Source organism: Gadus chalcogrammus, chromosome 12 (genome assembly GCF_026213295.1).
Source record: "Gadus chalcogrammus isolate NIFS_2021 chromosome 12, NIFS_Gcha_1.0, whole genome shotgun sequence".
Classification (NCBI taxonomy): domain Eukaryota; kingdom Metazoa; phylum Chordata; class Actinopteri; order Gadiformes; family Gadidae; genus Gadus; species Gadus chalcogrammus.
Genome location: NC_079423.1, coordinates 6,240,026 through 6,261,954, shown reverse-complemented (window position 1 = coordinate 6,261,954; position 21,929 = coordinate 6,240,026). Strand labels below are relative to the sequence as shown.

The window sequence follows — 21,929 nt, the reverse complement described above, 5'->3', positions numbered from 1 at the left end:
GGGAGAAATGTAAGCTTGCTGGTAGTTCTACCAGGAGGACTCAAATCACGCGCGGCTGGCCGCCAATCACCAATCACCAGCTACCAATCACCTGCCTACACCTGCTCTATAAAGAGTAGTCTAACATATGTCTTTGCTGCTCAGGTCTTCGTTCGACGCACCTCCATCCACCCCACCACCACCAGGTCGGCCTCAGTCTACTTGTCCAGGGGAAGGCTCCGCCCCTGCTAGTCCTGGCAGGATACGCCGAGTCCGCACGTCACCCTGGATCAGTGACGGGGCTCATGCCAAAGATTTACCATGCAAAATATTCCCATGTCGTTATTTAAATAAATCCTGTTCATACTTATCAGTGATCGAGTCTTTATGGGAGAACAGCAAGCCATGCTTACAGGCCTGGGCTTTCCCTTATTATGGTAAATTGACGCATGGGAAAATTCATGCGTCAAAAGGGGGGATGGGGAGCCCACAACAACAACCTTGGGTATACGACCAAAGCAAACCAAAGGAAATAATTACAAAAAAAAAATTAAACAAACCCCATGTAGGTCCCTCAGAGACATCATGAAGGACAATGGGAAAGAGAAGAGGAATACCGTTTAAATGTTGGGTTATAATGTGTGTTATTAATGCTGACTGGATTGACAATTAATGTTTAGAGTAGTAAACATTAAGTGCTTGCCAACTACTCATGTGTTTGTATCACGGAAGCAGCATTAAGGACACATCAAATAAGAATATTTTTGTTTAGAAATGTTTTTAAAAGGTAGCCTTGTTTCTTTGTTTTGGTTTTCTTTTCTGTTTTTATGTTTATGACTTTTGAATATATGGAAACAGATGACTTGATTGGGATGTTAGGTGATTTTATGCTACCTTCTGTAAAAGCGAACGGTGGTATAAATAGTCTGAACAACCTCCTATAAAAGCGGAGAAGTGCTGATGGTCGGACATGATAGATTTTTGAATTTGTGATTATAAAATAATCAAAGGGGGGATTGTGATGGAAAATCTACATGTTGTATTGTTTTGGTCTATATGAATTTAAGTTTTGTTGCTATTCTGTGTAATTTTATATAGTGTCTGCCTTCTGGGCTCCTTTTGGGTCATTTAAAGTGTAAACCGTCAGGGGTAGAGAGATGCATTTTTTATTGCCTGCCCTTTCCTATGTTTCTTGTCTTGTAAATCACCTTCCATGCAATCCTTTGATGTGTGGGCCTGATTTCTCGACCCCCTGGCTAGCGTCAACAAAGCTAGGGGGTCGATGGCACGGCCGCTACCCCCTCCAATGCATTCCCCACAGCTGCAGTTGTAAAGATAACCATCTGGTACACAAAGGCTTTTGGTATTGGGAGACCACCCCCTAATAAACCCAAACGAATAAGAACTCATGGACTTTAGCTACTCGGTGGACTTGTCTGAGCGTACCTTCAGAGAATGAAGTAACACGCAAAGAGAAGCTCCCATCTGGGGCCCCAGATTATTGTAATGTATGCCTGTTATGTTGTTTGTTGATGCATGTTGTGATGTATCTTTGTTCGAACTTTTAATACAAATATATATAACCACTAATTGTCAACAGTATTGTGTGCTTTTTGCATCTAAATATCTCATCTGCTTAGACGCAATATCTGATACAGAAATTGCCACGACAGTTTGGGGGCTCGTCCGGGATATCTAACCTGAAGATTCTATGAAATATCAGCTTCCAATACAGGTCTGAGGATTCGTTCTCAGTCCCAAAGCTCTGCTTCGCCTCCAAGTGGTAACCAAACCAGAGGTCGAGGAAAGGGTGCCTGTGGGGATAAACTAGTGGTTCTTCAGTACGATATCCAAAGGAAAAAAGAATTCGAGCAGGTGAGATCACAATACTGTTAAAGCTTCAAAATAAATCCGTTACAGAAACGGTATATAAATGTTTCGGTAAACGTAAACTTATATCTGAACTTAGGCCTCGTTCAAAGAAACTCTGTTATAGGAACATGCGGTAGCTCCGTTTCGCTTCCGTCAATATATATATAGCTATATAGGTAACAGAAAGGGCAGCTAGGGTCTGTCAGTGACGGTAAAGGGAAACCCGTTGAAGCGCGGTTGGTGTTATATATATATATAAATAATAATAATAGGTATTCATTAATAAATATATGTATATGTGTGTAGTAACAAGGAGGTTTCGGCGATATTAGATAATTTGTTAAATAATAACTAGTGTAAAAGGATAAATAATAACTAGTGTAAAAGGATCTAAAATATGGGGAACAAATCTGGAAAAACTGAGATAACGGGACCTGCGAAGGTGATGTTGGAGAAGCATGGTGAATCGGCTCTGGAGGGTTTAAAATATTGGTGCAAACTGGGTTTTCCTGAAATGGGGAGTTTTAGCTTAAAACGATTACAGGAGTTAGAGAAACGATTGTTGGAGTCAGAAATGAAAAAGAAAAGTTCCAAACTATGTTGGTGTGCATTTTATTTGTGGGAAAGAGAGGGCCAAGATAGAAAAAAAAATCAGCCAGGGACAGAGAGCGTAGAGAGTGTAGGGATTTTTAATCTCAATGTCACCCGAGATATAGACCCGGACCTGGACTGCACCGGCGGACCGCGTGCGAATCCCCCTTCTCCTCCCCCGTATGACAACGCCCATGAAGCCGCCTCATCGGACAATCTCTACCCTGACCCCGAAGAAGAGGAGAAAGCCCCCGCTCGCAGCGCGAGAGAAGATAGGCCTGCAACTCGTAGCCAGAGGAAAGCTCCACAGCAGGCGACGGCCACACCGACCAAGCGGGAGCCCGTCGCCAGCCACTTGAGGAACCAGGGAATGGCGTTCTCCCCAACTCCTCAACATGGGGACGTGATGGATGGACAATTCCCCATGATCGAAGTACTGAACCCCCAGGATGGCAGTCCAGCATACGTTTTCCGTGCATGGAGACCCAGTGACATTAAGGACATAGCGGAATGGCTCCCAGACCCATCTGCAGTGGGAGGGGCTGCCTTCGCCACAGCCCTTCAAGAGTTGGTCCAACAACACAAGGCCTCCATCAGCAAAGTTCGCCAACTCTGTACGTACAGCCAAGGCGACATGCCCGGGAGGGACGAAGCCAAGAAGCTCCAGCTCACCCGACTGGAGGCCCTGGAGAATCCTAAGCCCACCCGTCGCACTCGCAACAGAAACCAAAGAGGCGACCGGCCGAAAGAAAAGAGAAAGGAGAACGCCGGACGATGGAACTGTCATTGTTGTGGAGCCAAGGATCATTGGGTCAAAGACTGTCCGAAAGAAAAGAGAAAGGAGAACGCCGGACGATGGAACTGTCATAATTGTGGAGCCGAGGATCATTGGATCAAAGACTGTCCCAAGAAAAAAGAATTGACAAAGACAATGGAAGGGCCGGCCGGCAGTTCGCACCTTCCCGTGAAGTGACTGTGAATCATCCAAGAGGCGGAGGTGGAAGGGGGCATTCGCATTTACGGGACGCAGGAGCAGACCAGGTCCAAGGAGCAGGTATGAGCACCATAACACATAACACAACCAACCAAATGATTGTTATATGGTTCTCACCAGCATTACGCGACCTGATCAGCTAAATGTAATATTATATATGGTTATTATATATAGTTATTATATCAATGGGCTATTGTAGACAGTGGATACTCGATTTTTACAATCTATCACAACCATTTTAATGGTCAACCATATCACACAACCATGACATGACTCCAACTGACCCAGACTAACCCCGACTGACCCCCACTGACAACAGAAGTGTATTGCCTAATATTGAAAATGCAGATTTTTATATTATGATATTTTGTTAATGTTTTATGGCCAAAATGGCAACAAGGTGAATTAATGAACTTATGAGAGAGATTGGAAGAAGTATGTGTTATGGAAGGAGAAGAGATAGATGAGAACGGAAGGCAAGACAAGATAAGGAAAGGGGTGGGGAGAAAGATAACCCATCTGCATCAAGTTTTGTTCAAATAGATCCGGACCTGGACAACGCTCCTCCTCCTCCTGCTTTCAGCCCGACCAGTGGCCCAATACAGTGCAAATACCCCACGTCACAACTCCTCTGCATCAGACTTTATGAAGTTACAGACCATGGGAGGCCCACCTGAAGAGCTACGGAACGGTCTGCTGGACGACACAAGGAGACAGTCCAGCAGGACCAACAGCACCAGAGTGGTGGCCTCCATGGTGCCTGTGTAGCCACAAGGAAGTGGCCTGAACATTGAGACAAAGGAGGGTCTCAGAGACGGGAGAGACGTGGGGACAGGCACTTCAAATGAGAGGCAGAAAGCTGAGAGAGAGGTGGAGGCGTGTCCAGGCGGATGGAGAGAAGAGCAGTGTCCAGGCGGATGTAAAGTATCGCACTAGACACAGCATTCACACATATTACAAGAGAAAGATCTAATGTGTAACTAGGACTGTGTATAAATTGTGTGATCATTTCTTACATCTGAAAGGTTTGAAAGTCATCAGGAAAAGTGGTTTGAAGAAACATAGACAAGTAGAAAAGTTGAAGGTTAAAGAAATGTGTTAGACAGAGTTCAAATGTACGACAGCGGTAGAATTCATTAAGGCAGAAAACGTTAAAATTGAACCCCAAAAAAGCATAACCATGATGTATGCTACAATGTTTTTCAGAATTAAAATAGAAGGTTTTTGGTGCGCTCGCAACAGCAAGCCATGCTTACAGGCCTGGGCTTTCCCTTATTATGGTAAATTGACGCATGGGAAAATTCATGCGTCAAAAGGGGGGATGGGGAGCCCACAACAACAACCTTGGGTATACGACCAAAGCAAACCAAACTTAAAAAACAAAAAAAAATTAAACAAACCCCATGTAGGTCCCTCAGAGACATCATGAAGGACAATGGGAAAGAGAAGAGGAATACCGTTTAAATGTTGGGTTATAATGTGTGTTATTAATGCTGACTGGATTGACAATTAATGTTTAGAGTAGTAAACATTAAGTGCTTGCCAACTACTCATGTGTTTGTATCACGGAAGCAGCATTAAGGACACATCAAATAAGAATATTTTTGTTTAGAAATGTTTTTAAAAGGTAGCCTTGTTTCTTTGTTTTGGTTTTCTTTTCTGTTTTTATGTTTATGACTTTTGAATATATGGAAACAGATGACTTGATTGGGATGTTAGGTGATTTTATGCTACCTTCTGTAAAAGCGAACGGTGGTATAAATAGTCTGAACAACCTCCTATAAAAGCGGAGAAGTGCTGATGGTCGGACATGATAGATTTTTGAATTTGTGATTATAAAATAATCAAAGGGGGGATTGTGATGGAAAATCTACATGTTGTATTGTTTTGGTCTATATGAATTTAAGTTTTGTTGCTATTCTGTGTAATTTTATATAGTGTCTGCCTTCTGGGCTCCTTTTGGGTCATTTAAAGTGTAAACCGTCAGGGGTAGAGAGATGCATTTTTTATTGCCTGCCCTTTCCTATGTTTCTTGTCTTGTAAATCACCTTCCATGCAATCCTTTGATGTGTGGGCCTGATTTCTCGACCCCCTGGCTAGCGTCAACAAAGCTAGGGGGTCGATGGCACGGCCGCTACCCCCTCCAATGCATTCCCCACAGCTGCAGTTGTAAAGATAACCATCTGGTACACAAAGGCTTTTGGTATTGGGAGACCACCCCCTAATAAACCCAAACGAATAAGAACTCATGGACTTTAGCTACTCGGTGGACTTGTCTGAGCGTACCTTCAGAGAATGAAGTAACACGCAAAGAGAAGCTCCCATCTGGGGCCCCAGATTATTGTAATGTATGCCTGTTATGTTGTTTGTTGATGCATGTTGTGATGTATCTTCGTTCGAACTTTTAATACAAATATATATAACCACTAATTGTCAACAGTATTGTGTGCTTTTTGCATCTAAATATCTCATCTGCTTAGACGCAATATCTGATACAGAAATTGCCACGACAGCGTGCGTGTTTGTGTTGGTGAAAGTTTAAGAAATGTACAACTGTCGTTTCAGCTCTCTGGTGCTCCCTGCTGGCAGTATCACTATACTGTCCTCGTGTTTCACAAAAACAGTTTTGAGAGACGTGTCAGTCTTTGTATGTTGCTTAAATCCTCCAAAGCGGTTGGCAGTAAACATCAGGTCACGGTAGGCCACGGAGGCAATGAGCTCGAGTTGAAAAAGAAAAAGCTTACTGCACCTGGTATTCCCAGGCGGTCTCCCATCCAAGTACTAACCAGGCCCGACCCTGCTTAGCTTCCGAGATCAAACGAGATCGGGCGTGTTTTTTTTTTCTTTTTTATTATCAAAAATAGATTCAATTTTATACAATTACACATTCATTTATACGTATATCAAATAAAAGTAAATGAAAAACAGTCCCACAAATTAAACCACCCTCAGAAAACGCACAAACAATTAACTAAGCACACTTTCTCTTTTAAATTAAAATAAGAACAACACAGCAAAAGCAGTATCTTTTCCCGAATACACTTACCCTCGAAATTAAACCGCCCCTCAATCCCAAAGCACAAACCGAATAGCCAAACACAGATTATTTTAACCTCGACCATTTACCCACAAAATTAAACCACCCCTCATTCGAAAAAACCACACAAAACCAAAATCCCACAAAAAACCCCCACTCTCCCACCTCCAAAAATAAGCCACCCCCTTTAAACCACCCAAATCAACCCCAAACGGTGCCCTGCTCAGTCATCCATACAATTCCATTCTCATTCACACCACATACTCCCGCGCTCTCTACAAACATACTCACAAACAAAGCCTCGTCCACAACATACAGCATTCGTAAGTGTCTTTTCCATTCATTCACAAACAGCCTCCATGCATCCAACTTTCTCCTTTCATACAGCGCAAAATCGCGTCTGTTAAAAATCGCCCTCCTTGCGAATCCAAAGATCATATTGATCATTTTCCAATTTCTATATTTCCTACTCACTCCCAAGAGTACAGACAATTCCCACCCCCGTTCCACCCAGCAGTCTCCCACACTGCACCCTCCCAGCAGCCCCTTGATTTTTCCCCAGAACTCCACTAGCTCGCAACTCTTTCCAATATGGCATTTCTTTTATATTCAGTTCTCATAACGTTCGCATTCAGGGAAAAAATAACCAAAGCCATAAATAATAAAAAATAAAATAAGGAAAAACCAACGAAAAAGAGCCAGCTAGCACAATAACCTTCATCAAAAAAATTAACAATTCTTATTCTTCTTCCCACTCCCCTCCGTTTTTTGCTTTGCGGACAGCCTTTTTTTCGCCTCCCTTAGCTCCTCCATGTCCATATCACTCCCCGAGCTCCCCTCCCTCACAGTATTATCAACAAAATCCCCACTCTCACCCACCTCATCATTGCCCCAAGTCATATTAAGTACAGTTTTCCCCGTCCCATCCCCAAACATTCTTACCCCTTCCCGTCTTTCACCTCTGCCTCTCACGCTCCTGTCTCCCTGCCGCCGCGGCAGGCCCTCGCTCCGCTCTCCCCTCAGGTCCGCAGGCTGGCCCGAGGTGAGCTCCTCCTCCAGCAACGTGGGGAATTCCTCCCCCCCAGAGACACCGTCCCGGTCCATGCTCGCGCCCATGCCCTCCTCCTCGTCCTCACCACCACCGTCATCCGGCGCCCCCGGTTCGTCACCATCCAGCTCGCCGCCGTCCTCCTCCCTCCTTCTCCACCGGGCATATACAGTCTCTCTCTCTCCTCCGGCATGTCAGACACTTTGCCACCCCAGTGGCACACTCCCGAGCGTAGTGGCCCTGGCATCCACAATTATGGCAGGTAAAATCCGGGCACTCACGCAGGATGTGGCCCGGCTGCATACAGCTCCTTCAAACCTTCATCTGGCGGTCGTGGATTACTCTAAAGTATTCAACACCCGTTGCGGTATTGAATTTAGTGGAATATGGCAAGGATTGCACGAGCTCATTAAATTTGACCCGTACAATCCTTGTACCATCGGCAATATTGGTGCCCGGCCACATCCTCCTCTTGATGGACGAAAGCGCCCGGACTCCCCACCCACTTAGTTTATCCAGGATTTCCGCATCAGAAATGTATGCTGGAAGGGTAAGAAAGGAAACCACCAGCTCGTCATTACATAGTTCTCTGGCAATAATCCTAGTGTTGTGTATTTTAAACCCATCGAGCAGACGGTCCTTCCCCCTCTCTCCGCACACCGTCACCTCCAGCTTCCCGAGGGCCAGCACCCTACAGGCCCTGATTTCTCCGCACACGACCGCCATAGCCTTCATTAATTCTCCTATGGGTATAACGTCCCCGCACTGCTCCACGCAAACCGTGAGCCTCCTCTCATACATGCGCTCTACCTTCTTAATCCCGTCCACTGTTTCTCCACCAGCCACCTGCTCTTGCCCGCCTCCAGCCGCCTTGCCGTTCCCATCTCCCCCGCTCTCTCCTTCTCTCCTTTCTCCTCCCGACTCCTCCGCAACACTCCTTCCTCCTCGCAACCCGCCAGCTTTTCCGTCCTCCTCCACCTCAAGTCCTGCTCCATTCACCGTCCCTCCAGCTCGCTGCCCGCCGGCACTCATTTCGCCCGGTGGCTTCGCCGAAGCTAGGCCCCGGATCATTCTCGCCTCCACCGTTGCAAACAAACAAAAACGACTGGAAAAGTATATATATAATAACTCAGGGCGATCCCCCAACAGTCTATGACTGCGGGGGACGAAAAAAAACACAAAATAACTGGGTTGTTAGACCAGATAGCAACACTCCAAAATTCTCTCCACCAGAACAAACAATTTACCATGCGGCTGTCCAAAAAAACACTACGTACTCCGACACTGTAGGGGGCGTCAGGGTGGTATGGCCGTAAGCAATTAGTGCTGGCGCAAAACCAGGTTTTATACAGTAGCACATAAGGAGTGAGAAACCTGCTGAGGCTCGACGTTACACTTTTACAAAAACAATCATTAGTTAGATATAAACGGCAGTAATTGATTCAGTAGGACTCCTTATCCAAGTAAACGATCATTGTGACATCTGAATTCATTAATTATCTGAAATACACTGCGTGTGCGTGTGATGTTAAATGTTTGAACCAAGGTTAACGGTTAAAGGGTCAGAGAATGGGTGGTGATTTTTTGACGTCCTCCCATGATCTGAAGTGAGCGTGCGTGTTTGTGTTGGTGAAAGTTTAAGAAATGTACAACTGTCGTTTCAGCTCTCTGGTGCTCCCTGCTGGCAGTATCACTATACTGTCCTCGTGTTTCACAAAAATAGTTTTGAGAGACGTTGTCAGTCTTTGTATGTTGCTTAAATCCTCCAAAGCGGTTGGCAGTAAACATCAGGTCACGGTAGGCCACGGAGGCAATGAGCTCGAGTTGAAAAAGAAAATGCTTACAGCACCTGGTATTCCCAGGCGGTCTCCCATCCAAGTACTAACCAGGCCCGACCCTGCTTAGCTTCCGAGATCAGACGAGATCGGGCGTGTTTTTTTTTTTTTTTTTTTTTTTATTATCAAAAAATATAGTTTACAATTAAAATTCCGTATTTACAGTAATTTACAATCTTTTACGGTCATAACCAAACACAGTATGACACACAGAAGACATACAGACAGTTGATAATCACAAATGTACGCAACAATCATATAGAGAGGTTAACCCTAATCATACACAACAAACATTTGCGTCGGAGTGGTCTGCCAGGTCTTAACAAGCAGGAAAAACAATGCCCACACTACACACTAAATCCTAACGTCCCTGATTCCGTTACCATGACTAAAGTGCTGTTCCTAACAAAATACTTGTGAAAATCCTCCCCTTCCCATCATTCAGAACCTCCTTCACATTCCCAACCACATCCTCCTTTACAAGTATTGCCACACCACACGATCTTGCCGTCCCACAATTGACGAATAACAGTCCCCTCCATTTCTCCTTGATTTCTGGCATTTTAGCCTGTGTCCAGTTTGTTTCCTGCAGCACTAAAATATCGGATTTAAAATTGATTAACACCTCATCAAACTTCGCCATATTGTTAAGACCGTTGATATTAATTGATGTGAGTGTGACCATTGAAATCAAAAGACACAGAGTGGGTATTACTGTTAAAATCTTTTTTTTTTTTTACGTACCCCTTTCTTTTTCAAGTTCCTCTGTTCCTCATCGGAATCAACCCCTCTCCTGCGTCTGACCCTGGGCGCCCTCTCCCTACAAACACCCAACGCCTCATTCCCAGACTTATTCTCCCTCTCCCTTCCATCAGCCAGTGTGGGGGGGGAAATTATAGGCGCCATACCACGCCAATGAGACGCGTCGGCTGTAGCCTCAATAGTCACAGCACAAGACCCCCAGGCTGCATCTTCCTCTACTGTAGGCCACCCGGGCGCCTGTAAAGAGAGGAGCCCCGCTTGAGAGCTCCTGCCCCCCCCCAACCCTGTGCCCCCATCTCCCCCTGATGCCGGGGCCATTGACACAACCAAATCCACTTCTAGGCTAGCCCCCGTGCCATGTCCCGCCTCGTTCCCCAACTGTCCAGACCCCCGCGGCACCTTGGCTACGCCCTCCGCTGGTGTAGGGTGCCCAGATGCCGGTAGAGAGGAAAGCTCTCCTTGAGAGCTTTGCCCCCCGGGCAACCCCATGCCCCCCACACCCGGGTCCTTCAGCACAACCTGTAGCTGACTGTCCAAGACTGTCTCCCCGTCAGACAGCTCCCCGTGCTCCATCTCCTCTTCCGCACTCTCTTCCCCTCCACTTTCCTCACTCTCCAACGATACAGCCCTTGAGTCTGGGTCAACTGAGAGGGCACCCCCTCCCACCTGCTCCTCCTTACACACACAATTTCCCTTTCTATTACCACACTCTCTGCATTTAATCACAGCCACACACTCCCTTGCATAGTGTCCCTGCTTCCCGCACTTCCGACAGAGGAAGTCAGGACAGTCCCTCACTATATGTCCAGGCTGGATGCACAATCTACACACCTTTAATTGTCTGTCATGGATGACTCGGAAATATTCAGCACCCTTTTCAGTGTCAAAACGTGTGGACCAAGGCAAGGACCGTACTTCCTTGTTAAACTTCACCTTAACAAACCGTGTACCCTCACATATGGTCATCCCAGGCCACTTCCTCCTTGCAATCGGCGAAACTGCCTCCACACCCCAGTCCGCAAGCTTCTTCAGAATCTCCTCATCCGTAATGTACACTGGTAGACTCATAAAGGACACCACCATCTCATCTGCAGTCAAGTCTTTTGCGACGACGCTGGTCCCCCTTATCCTAAAACCATCCAACAATCGCCTCTTCCCGTTGGGGTGATTCATCGTTACTTCATATTGGTTCAATGAGAGGTAGCGACATCCCAAGACCAATCCACATACACTCTGCATCGCCCTTAGCATCTCCATCATCGGGATTTTCTCCTCTCCCACAAGCTCCACAGCCACAGACAACTCCCTGCAGTAGCTCGGGCCACCATCCGCAACCTTGTCCTCCTTCTCTCTTGTTGCTCTCTCCGCAGTCACCGGTCTCCCGCCTAGTACGTCCTCCGATGTCCTCTTCGCCACACAACCACCATCCGTCACCGCAGCAGGAGCCGTGTTCCGTTCCATGCCGTCTTCCATTCGAGTTTTCGAAACCGCGTGAGACATCGAAAAAAAACCGAACTAAAGTATACTAATACTCCCCCAAACAGCAAGCTGTCGGGGGAATAAACGACTAGACGCAAAACTAACCAAAAAAATATCTATAAATACTTGATTTACCACCAAAAGAATCCTCGCTCCAACACCGTCCTCCTCTCACCACTCAAGCACACCAAACACTTCCTCAATGGGCGTATCACTTCCTCAATGGGCGTGTTCAGGGTGGTATGGCCGTAAGCAATAGTGCTGGCGCAAAACCAGGTTTTATACAGTAGCACATAAGGAGTGAGAAAGCCTGCTGAGGCTCGACGTTACACTTTTACAAAAACAATCATTAGTTAGATATAAACGGCAGTAATTGATTCAGTAGGACTCCTTATCCATGTAAACGATCATTGTGACATCTGAATTCATTAATTATCTGCAATACACTGCGTGTGCGTGTGATGTTAAATGTTTGAACCAAGGTTAACGGTTAAAGTGTCAGAGAATGGGTGGTGATTTTTTGACGTCCTCCCATGATCTGAAGTGAGCGTGCGTGTTTGTGTTGGTGAAAGTTTAAGAAATGTACAACTGTCGTTTCAGCTCTCTGGTGCTCCCTGCTGGCAGTATCACTATACTGTCCTCATGTTTCACAAAAATAGTTTTGAGAGACGTTGTCAGTCTTTGTATGTTGCTTAAATCCTCCAAAGCGGTTGGCAGTAAACATCAGGTCACGGTAGGCCACGGAGGCAATGAGCTCGAGTTGAAAAAGAAACAGCTTACAGCACCTGGTATTCCCAGGCGGTCTCCCATCCAAGTACTAACCAGGCCCGACCCTGCTTAGCTTCCGAGATCAGACGAGATCGGGCGTGTTCAGGGTGGTATGGCCGTAAGCAATTAGTGCTGGCGCAAAACCAGGTTTTATACAGTAGCACATAAGGAGTGAGAAAGCTGCTGAGGCTCGACGTTACACTTTTACAAAAACAATCATTAGTTAGATATAAACGGCAGTAATTGATTCAGTAGGACTCCTTATCCATGTAAACGATCATTGTGACATCTGAATTCATTAATTATCTGAAATACACTGCGTGTGCGTGTGATGTTAAATGTTTGAACCAAGGTTAACGGTTAAAGTGTCAGAGAATGGGTGGTGATTTTTTGACGTCCTCCCATGATCTGAAGTGAGCGTGCGTGTTTGTGTTGGTGAAAGTTTAAGAAATGTACAACTGTCGGTTCAGCTCTCTGGTGCTCCCTGCTGGCAGTATCACTATACTGTCCTCATGTTTCACAAAAATAGTTTTGAGAGACGTTGTCAGTTTTTGTATGTTGCTTAAATCCTCCAAAGCGGTTGGCAGTAAACATCAGGTCACGGTACGCCACGGAGTCAATGAGCTCGAGTTGAAAAAGAAAAAGCTTACAGCACCTGGTATTCCCAGGCGGTCTCCCATCCAAGTACTAACCAGGCCCGACCCTGCTTAGCTTCCGAGATCAGACGAGATCGGGCGTGTTCAGGGTGGTATGGCCGTAAGCAATTAGTGCAGGCGCAAAACCAGGTTTTATACAGTAGCACATAAGGAGTGAGAAAGCTGCTGAGGCTCGACGTTACACTTTTACAAAAACAATCATTAGTTAGATATAAACGGCAGTAATTGATTCAGTAGGACTCCTTATCCATGTAAACGATCATTGTGACATCTGAATTCATTAATTATCTGAAATACACTGCGTGTGCGTGTGATGTTAAATGTTTGAACCAAGGTTAACGGTTAAAGTGTCAGAGAATGGGTGGTGATTTTTTGACGTCCTCCCATGATCTGAAGTGAGCGTGCGTGTTTGTGTTGGTGAAAGTTTAAGAAATGTACAACTGTCGGTTCAGCTCTCTGGTGCTCCCTGCTGGCAGTATCACTATACTGTCCTCATGTTTCACAAAAACTAGTTTTGAGAGACGTTGTCAGTTTTTGTATGTTGCTTAAATCCTCCAAAGCGGTTGGCAGTAAACATCAGGTCACGTTGGCCGCGGTAGGCCACGGAGGCAATGAGCTCGAGTTGAAAAAGAAAAAGCTTACAGCACCTGGTATTCCCAGGCGGTCTCCCATCCAAGTACTAACCAGGCCCGACCCTGCTTAGCTTCCGAGATCAGACGAGATCGGGCGTGTTCAGGGTGGTATGGCCGTAAGCAATTAGTGCAGGCGCAAAACCAGGTTTTATACAGTAGCACATAAGGAGTGAGAAAGCTGCTGAGGCTCGACGTTACACTTTTACAAAAACAATCATTAGTTAGATATAAACGGCAGTAATTGATTCAGTAGGACTCCTTATCCATGTAAACGATCATTGTGACATCTGAATTCATTAATTATCTGAAATACACTGCGTGTGCGTGTGATGTTAAATGTTTGAACCAAGGTTAACGGTTAAAGTGTCAGAGAATGGGTGGTGATTTTTTGACGTCCTCCCATGATCTGAAGTGAGCGTGCGTGTTTGTGTTGGTGAAAGTTTAAGAAATGTACAACTGTCGGTTCAGCTCTCTGGTGCTCCCTGCTGGCAGTATCACTATACTGTCCTCATGTTTCACAAAAACAGTTTTGAGAGACGTTGTCAGTTTTTGTATGTTGCTTAAATCCTCCAAAGCGGTTGGCAGTAAACATCAGGTCACGGTAGTCACGGTAGGCCACGGAGTCAATGAGCTCGAGTTGAAAAAGAAAAGCTTACAGCACCTGGTATTCCCAGGCGGTCTCCCATCCAAGTACTAACCAGGCCCGACCCTGCTTAGCTTCCGAGATCAGACGAGATCGGGCGTGTTCAGGGTGGTATGGCCGTAAGCAATTAGTGCAGGCGCAAAACCAGGTTTTATACAGTAGCACATAAGGAGTGAGAAAGCTGCTGAGGCTCGACGTTACACTTTTACAAAAACAATCATTAGTTAGATATAAACGGCAGTAATTGATTCAGTAGGACTCCTTATCCATGTAAACGATCATTGTGACATCTGAATTCATTAATTATCTGAAATACACTGCGTGTGCGTGTGATGTTAAATGTTTGAACCAAGGTTAACGGTTAAAGTGTCAGAGAATGGGTGGTGATTTTTTGACGTCCTCCCATGATCTGAAGTGAGCGTGCGTGTTTGTGTTGGTGAAAGTTTAAGAAATGTACAACTGTCGGTTCAGCTCTCTGGTGCTCCCTGCTGGCAGTATCACTATACTGTCCTCATGTTTCACAAAAATAGTTTTGAGAGACGTTGTCAGTTTTTGTATGTTGCTTAAATCCTCCAAAGCGGTTGGCAGTAAACATCAGGTCACGGTACGCCACGGAGTCAATGAGCTCGAGTTGAAAAAGAAAAGCTTACAGCACCTGGTATTCCCAGGCGGTCTCCCATCCAAGTACTAACCAGGCCCGACCCTGCTTAGCTTCCGAGATCAGACGAGATCGGGCGTGTTCAGGGTGGTATGGCCGTAAGCAATTAGTGCAGGCGCAAAACCAGGTTTTATACAGTAGCACATAAGGAGTGAGAAAGCTGCTGAGGCTCGACGTTACACTCTTACAAAAACAATCATTAGTTAGATATAAACGGCAGTAATTGATTCAGTAGGACTCCTTATCCATGTAAACGATCATTGTGACATCTGAATTCATTAATTATCTGAAATACACTGCGTGTGCGTGTGATGTTAAATGTTTGAACCAAGGTTAACGGTTAAAGTGTCAGAGAATGGGTGGTGATTTTTTGACGTCCTCCCATGATCTGAAGTGAGCGTGCGTGTTTGTGTTGGTGAAAGTTTAAGAAATGTACAACTGTCGTTTCAGCTCTCTGGTGCTCCCTGCTGGCAGTATCACTATACTGTCCTCATGTTTCACAAAAATAGTTTTGAGAGACGTTGTCAGTTTTTGTATGTTGCTTAAATCCTCCAAAGCGGTTGGCAGTAAACATCAGGTCACGGTACGCCACGGTAGGCCACGGAGTCAATGAGCTCGAGTTGAAAAAGAAAAAGCTTACAGCACCTGGTATTCCCAGGCGGTCTCCCATCCAAGTACTAACCAGGCCCGACCCTGCTTAGCTTCCGAGATCAGACGAGATCGGGCGTGTTCAGGGTGGTATGGCCGTAAGCAATTAGTGCAGGCGCAAAACCAGGTTTTATACAGTAGCACATAAGGAGTGAGAAAGCTGCTGAGGCTCGACGTTACACTTTTACAAAAACAATCATTAGTTAGATATAAACGGCAGTAATTGATTCAGTAGGACTCCTTATCCATGTAAACGATCATTGTGACATCTGAATTCATTAATTATCTGAAATACACTGCGTGTGCGTGTGATGTTAAATGTTTGAACCAAGGTTAACGGTTAAAGTGTCAGAGAATGGGTGGTGATTTTTTGACGTCCTCCCATGATCTGAAGTGAGCGTGCGTGTTTGTGTTGGTGAAAGTTTAAGAAATGTACAACTGTCGGTTCAGCTCTCTGGTGCTCCCTGCTGGCAGTATCACTATACTGTCCTCATGTTTCACAAAAATAGTTTTGAGAGACGTTGTCAGTTTTTGTATGTTGCTTAAATCCTCCAAAGCGGTTGGCAGTAAACATCAGGTCACGGTACGCCACGGAGTCAATGAGCTCGAGTTGAAAAAGAAAAAGCTTACAGCACCTGGTATTCCCAGGCGGTCTCCCATCCAAGTACTAACCAGGCCCGACCCTGCTTAGCTTCCGAGATCAGACGAGATCGGGCGTGTTCAGGGTGGTATGGCCGTAAGCAATTAGTGCAGGCGCAAAACCAGGTTTTATACAGTAGCACATAAGGAGTGAGAAAGCTGCTGAGGCTCGACGTTACACTTTTACAAAAACAATCATTAGTTAGATATAAACGGCAGTAATTGATTCAGTAGGACTCCTTATCCATGTAAACGATCATTGTGACATCTGAATTCATTAATTATCTGAAATACACTGCGTGTGCGTGTGATGTTAAATGTTTGAACCAAGGTTAACGGTTAAAGTGTCAGAGAATGGGTGGTGATTTTTTGACGTCCTCCCATGATCTGAAGTGAGCGTGCGTGTTTGTGTTGGTGAAAGTTTAAGAAATGTACAACTGTCGGTTCAGCTCTCTGGTGCTCCCTGCTGGCAGTATCACTATACTGTCCTCATGTTTCACAAAAATAGTTTTGAGAGACGTTGTCAGTTTTTGTATGTTGCTTAAATCCTCCAAAGCGGTTGGCAGTAAACATCAGGTCACGGTACGCCACGGTAGGCCACGGAGGCAATGAGCTCGAGTTGAAAAAGAAAAAGCTTACAGCACCTGGTATTCCCAGGCGGTCTCCCATCCAAGTACTAACCAGGCCCGACCCTGCTTAGCTTCCGAGATCAGACGAGATCGGGCGTGTTCAGGGTGGTATGGCCGTAAGCAATTAGTGCAGGCGCAAAACCAGGTTTTATACAGTAGCACATAAGGAGTGAGAAAGCTGCTGAGGCTCGACGTTACACTTTTACAAAAACAATCATTAGTTAGATATAAACGGCAGTAATTGATTCAGTAGGACTCCTTATCCATGTAAACGATCATTGTGACATCTGAATTCATTAATTATCTGAAATACACTGCGTGTGCGTGTGATGTTAAATGTTTGAACCAAGGTTAACGGTTAAAGTGTCAGAGAATGGGTGGTGATTTTTTGACGTCCTCCCATGATCTGAAGTGAGCGTGCGTGTTTGTGTTGGTGAAAGTTTAAGAAATGTACAACTGTCGGTTCAGCTCTCTGGTGCTCCCTGCTGGCAGTATCACTATACTGTCCTCATGTTTCACAAAAATAGTTTTGAGAGACGTTGTCAGTTTTTGTATGTTGCTTAAATCCTCCAAAGCGGTTGGCAGTAAACATCAGGTCACGGTACGCCACGGTAGGCCACGGAGTCAATGAGCTCGAGTTGAAAAAGAAAAATCATTACAGCACCTGGTATTCCCAGGCGGTCTCCCATCCAAGTACTAACCAGGCCCGACCCTGCTTAGCTTCCGAGATCAGACGAGATCGGCGTGTTCAGGGTGGTATGGCCGTAAGCAATTAGTGCAGGCGCAAAACCAGGTTTTATACAGTAGCACATAAGGAGTGAGAAAGCTGCTGAGGCTCGACGTTACACTTTTACAAAAACAATCATTAGTTAGATATAAACGGCAGTAATTGATTCAGTAGGACTCCTTATCCATGTAAACGATCATTGTGACATCTGAATTCATTAATTATCTGAAATACACTGCGTGTGCGTGTGATGTTAAATGTTTGAACCAAGGTTAACGGTTAAAGTGTCAGAGAATGGGTGGTGATTTTTTGACGTCCTCCCATGATCTGAAGTGAGCGTGCGTGTTTGTGTTGGTGAAAGTTTAAGAAATGTACAACTGTCGTTTCAGCTCTCTGGTGCTCCCTGCTGGCAGTATCACTATACTGTCCTCATGTTTCACAAAAATAGTTTTGAGAGACGTTGTCAGTTTTTGTATGTTGCTTAAATCCTCCAAAGCGGTTGGCAGTAAACATCAGGTCACGGTACGCCACGGAGGCAATGAGCTCGAGTTGAAAAAGAAAAAGCTTACAGCACCTGGTATTCCCAGGCGGTCTCCCATCCAAGTACTAACCAGGCCCGACCCTGCTTAGCTTCCGAGATCAGACGAGATCGGGCGTGTTCAGGGTGGTATGGCCGTAAGCAATTAGTGCAGGCGCAAAACCAGGTTTTATACAGTAGCACATAAGGAGTGAGAAAGCTGCTGAGGCTCGACGTTACACTCTTACAAAAACAATCATTAGTTAGATATAAACGGCAGTAATTGATTCAGTAGGACTCCTTATCCATGTAAACGATCATTGTGACATCTGAATTCATTAATTATCTGAAATACACTGCGTGTGCGTGTGATGTTAAATGTTTGAACCAAGGTTAACGGTTAAAGTGTCAGAGAATGGGTGGTGATTTTTTGACGTCCTCCCATGATCTGAAGTGAGCGTGCGTGTTTGTGTTGGTGAAAGTTTAAGAAATGTACAACTGTCGGTTCAGCTCTCTGGTGCTCCCTGCTGGCAGTATCACTATACTGTCCTCATGTTTCACAAAAATAGTTTTGAGAGACGTTGTCAGTTTTTGTATGTTGCTTAAATCCTCCAAAGCGGTTGGCAGTAAACATCAGGTCACGGTACGCCACGGTAGGCCACGGAGGCAATGAGCTCGAGTTGAAAAAGAAAAAGCTTACAGCACCTGGTATTCCCAGGCGGTCTCCCATCCAAGTACTAACCAGGCCCGACCCTGCTTAGCTTCCGAGATCAGACGAGATCGGGCGTGTTCAGGGTGGTATGGCCGTAAGCAATTAGTGCAGGCGCAAAACCAGGTTTTATACAGTAGCACATAAGGAGTGAGAAAGCTGCTGAGGCTCGACGTTACACTTTTACAAAAACAATCATTAGTTAGATATAAACGGCAGTAATTGATTCAGTAGGACTCCTTATCCATGTAAACGATCATTGTGACATCTGAATTCATTAATTATCTGAAATACACTGCGTGTGCGTGTGATGTTAAATGTTTGAACCAAGGTTAACGGTTAAAGTGTCAGAGAATGGGTGGTGATTTTTTGACGTCCTCCCATGATCTGAAGTGAGCGTGCGTGTTTGTGTTGGTGAAAGTTTAAGAAATGTACAACTGTCGGTTCAGCTCTCTGGTGCTCCCTGCTGGCAGTATCACTATACTGTCCTCATGTTTCACAAAAATAGTTTTGAGAGACGTTGTCAGTTTTTGTATGTTGCTTAAATCCTCCAAAGCGGTTGGCAGTAAACATCAGGTCACGGTACGCCACGGAGTCAATGAGCTCGAGTTGAAAAAGAAAAGCTTACAGCACCTGGTATTCCCAGGCGGTCTCCCATCCAAGTACTAACCAGGCCCGACCCTGCTTAGCTTCCGAGATCAGACGAGATCGGGCGTGTTCAGGGTGGTATGGCCGTAAGCAATTACTGCAGGCGCAAAACCAGGTTTTATACAGTAGCACATAAGGAGTGAGAAAGCTGCTGAGGCTCGACGTTACACTTTTACAAAAACAATCATTAGTTAGATATAAACGGCAGTAATTGATTCAGTAGGACTCCTTATCCATGTAAACGATCATTGTGACATCTGAATTCATTAATTATCTGAAATACACTGCGTGTGCGTGTGATGTTAAATGTTTGAACCAAGGTTAACGGTTAAAGTGTCAGAGAATGGGTGGTGATTTTTTGACGTCCTCCCATGATCTGAAGTGAGCGTGCGTGTTTGTGTTGGTGAAAGTTTAAGAAATGTACAACTGTCGGTTCAGCTCTCTGGTGCTCCCTGCTGGCAGTATCACTATACTGTCCTCATGTTTCACAAAAATAGTTTTGAGAGACGTTGTCAGTTTTTGTATGTTGCTTAAATCCTCCAAAGCGGTTGGCAGTAAACATCAGGTCACGGTACGCCACGGTAGGCCACGGAGGCAATGAGCTCGAGTTGAAAAAGAAAAAGCTTACAGCACCTGGTATTCCCAGGCGGTCTCCCATCCAAGTACTAACCAGGCCCGACCCTGCTTAGCTTCCGAGATCAGACGAGATCGGGCGTGTTCAGGGTGGTATGGCCGTAAGCAATTAGTGCAGGCGCAAAACCAGGTTTTATACAGTAGCACATAAGGAGTGAGAAAGCTGCTGAGGCTCGACGTTACACTTTTACAAAAACAATCATTAGTTAGATATAAACGGCAGTAATTGATTCAGTAGGACTCCTTATCCATGTAAACGATCATTGTGACATCTGAATTCATTAATTATCTGAAATACACTGCGTGTGCGTGTGATGTTAAATGTTTGAACCAAGGTTAACGGTTAAAGTGTCAGAGAATGGGTGGTGATTTTTTGACGTCCTCCCATGATCTGAAGTGAGCGTGCGTGTTTGTGTTGGTGAAAGTTTAAGAAATGTACAACTGTCGTTTCAGCTCTCTGGTGCTCCCTGCTGGCAGTATCACTATACTGTCCTCATGTTTCACAAAAATAGTTTTGAGAGACGTTGTCAGTTTTTGTATGTTGCTTAAATCCTCCAAAGCGGTTGGCAGTAAACATCAGGTCACGGTACGCCACGGTAGGCCACGGAGGCAATGAGCTCGAGTTGAAAAAGAAAAGCTTACAGCACCTGGTATTCCCAGGCGGTCTCCCATCCAAGTACTAACCAGGCCCGACCCTGCTTAGCTTCCGAGATCAGACGAGATCGGGCAGTGTTCAGGGTGGTATGGCCGTAAGCAATTAGTGCAGGCGCAAAACCAGGTTTTATACAGTAGCACATAAGGAGTGAGAAAGCTGCTGAGGCTCGACGTTACACTCTTACAAAAACAATCATTAGTTAGATATAAACGGCAGTAATTGATTCAGTAGGACTCCTTATCCATGTAAACGATCATTGTGACATCTGAATTCATTAATTATCTGAAATACACTGCGTGTGCGTGTGATGTTAAATGTTTGAACCAAGGTTAACGGTTAAAGTGTCAGAGAATGGGTGGTGATTTTTTGACGTCCTCCCATGATCTGAAGTGAGCGTGCGTGTTTGTGTTGGTGAAAGTTTAAGAAATGTACAACTGTCGGTTCAGCTCTCTGGTGCTCCCTGCTGGCAGTATCACTATACTGTCCTCATGTTTCACAAAAATAGTTTTGAGAGACGTTGTCAGTCTTTGTATGTTGCTTAAATCCTCCAAAGCGGTTGGCAGTAAACATCAGGTCACGGTAGGCCACGGAGGCAATGAGCTCGAGTTGAAAAAGAAAAAGCTTACAGCACCTGGTATTCCCAGGCGGTCTCCCATCCAAGTACTAACCAGGCCCGACCCTGCTTAGCTTCCGAGATCAGACGAGATCGGGCGTGTTCAGGGTGGTATGGCCGTAAGCAATTAGTGCAGGCGCAAAACCAGGTTTTATACAGTAGCACATAAGGAGTGAGAAAGCTGCTGAGGCTCGACGTTACACTTTTACAAAAACAATCATTAGTTAGATATAAACGGCAGTAATTGATTCAGTAGGACTCCTTATCCATGTAAACGATCATTGTGACATCTGAATTCATTAATTATCTGAAATACACTGCGTGTGCGTGTGATGTTAAATGTTAGAACCAAGGTTAACGGTTAAAGTGTAAGAGAATGGGTGGTGATTTTTTGACGTCCTCCCATGATCTGAAGTGAGCGTGCGTGTTTGTGTTGGTGAAAGTTTAAGAAATGTACAACTGTCGGTTCAGCTCTCTGGTGCTCCCTGCTGGCAGTATCACTATACTGTCCTCATGTTTCACAAAAATAGTTTTGAGAGACGTTGTCAGTTTTTTGT

At 45.2% G+C, this 21,929-nt stretch overlaps 15 non-coding genes across 15 annotated transcripts; all 15 read right to left on the bottom strand.

Moving 5' to 3' along the window:
• Window positions 1-12,370: 12,370 nt before the first annotated feature.
• Window positions 12,371-12,489, bottom strand: LOC130399149 (5S ribosomal RNA). Its single transcript, XR_008901678.1, has one exon. It is a non-coding gene; the product is annotated as a 5S ribosomal RNA (ribosomal RNA).
• Window positions 12,490-13,008: 519 nt separating this feature from the next.
• LOC130399138 (5S ribosomal RNA) lies at window positions 13,009-13,127 on the bottom strand. Its single transcript, XR_008901667.1, has one exon. It is a non-coding gene; the product is annotated as a 5S ribosomal RNA (ribosomal RNA).
• Window positions 13,128-13,656: 529 nt separating this feature from the next.
• On the bottom strand, window positions 13,657-13,775 carry LOC130399126 (5S ribosomal RNA). The gene has a single exon (XR_008901656.1). It is a non-coding gene; the product is annotated as a 5S ribosomal RNA (ribosomal RNA).
• Window positions 13,776-14,302: 527 nt separating this feature from the next.
• Window positions 14,303-14,421, bottom strand: LOC130399114 (5S ribosomal RNA). The gene has a single exon (XR_008901645.1). It is a non-coding gene; the product is annotated as a 5S ribosomal RNA (ribosomal RNA).
• Window positions 14,422-14,939: 518 nt separating this feature from the next.
• On the bottom strand, window positions 14,940-15,058 carry LOC130399102 (5S ribosomal RNA). Its single transcript, XR_008901633.1, has one exon. It is a non-coding gene; the product is annotated as a 5S ribosomal RNA (ribosomal RNA).
• Window positions 15,059-15,587: 529 nt separating this feature from the next.
• LOC130399090 (5S ribosomal RNA) lies at window positions 15,588-15,706 on the bottom strand. The gene has a single exon (XR_008901621.1). It is a non-coding gene; the product is annotated as a 5S ribosomal RNA (ribosomal RNA).
• A 519-nt stretch (window positions 15,707-16,225) lies between these two features.
• On the bottom strand, window positions 16,226-16,344 carry LOC130399078 (5S ribosomal RNA). Its single transcript, XR_008901610.1, has one exon. It is a non-coding gene; the product is annotated as a 5S ribosomal RNA (ribosomal RNA).
• A 529-nt stretch (window positions 16,345-16,873) lies between these two features.
• LOC130399066 (5S ribosomal RNA) lies at window positions 16,874-16,992 on the bottom strand. Its single transcript, XR_008901599.1, has one exon. It is a non-coding gene; the product is annotated as a 5S ribosomal RNA (ribosomal RNA).
• Window positions 16,993-17,522: 530 nt separating this feature from the next.
• Window positions 17,523-17,640, bottom strand: LOC130395500 (5S ribosomal RNA). Its single transcript, XR_008898550.1, has one exon. It is a non-coding gene; the product is annotated as a 5S ribosomal RNA (ribosomal RNA).
• Window positions 17,641-18,159: 519 nt separating this feature from the next.
• On the bottom strand, window positions 18,160-18,278 carry LOC130399054 (5S ribosomal RNA). The gene has a single exon (XR_008901588.1). It is a non-coding gene; the product is annotated as a 5S ribosomal RNA (ribosomal RNA).
• Window positions 18,279-18,807: 529 nt separating this feature from the next.
• Window positions 18,808-18,926, bottom strand: LOC130399042 (5S ribosomal RNA). Its single transcript, XR_008901577.1, has one exon. It is a non-coding gene; the product is annotated as a 5S ribosomal RNA (ribosomal RNA).
• A 518-nt stretch (window positions 18,927-19,444) lies between these two features.
• Window positions 19,445-19,563, bottom strand: LOC130399030 (5S ribosomal RNA). The gene has a single exon (XR_008901566.1). It is a non-coding gene; the product is annotated as a 5S ribosomal RNA (ribosomal RNA).
• A 529-nt stretch (window positions 19,564-20,092) lies between these two features.
• On the bottom strand, window positions 20,093-20,211 carry LOC130399018 (5S ribosomal RNA). The gene has a single exon (XR_008901555.1). It is a non-coding gene; the product is annotated as a 5S ribosomal RNA (ribosomal RNA).
• A 528-nt stretch (window positions 20,212-20,739) lies between these two features.
• Window positions 20,740-20,859, bottom strand: LOC130400811 (5S ribosomal RNA). The gene has a single exon (XR_008903284.1). It is a non-coding gene; the product is annotated as a 5S ribosomal RNA (ribosomal RNA).
• Window positions 20,860-21,378: 519 nt separating this feature from the next.
• LOC130399006 (5S ribosomal RNA) lies at window positions 21,379-21,497 on the bottom strand. Its single transcript, XR_008901544.1, has one exon. It is a non-coding gene; the product is annotated as a 5S ribosomal RNA (ribosomal RNA).
• Between the last annotated feature and the right edge of the window lie 432 nt (window positions 21,498-21,929).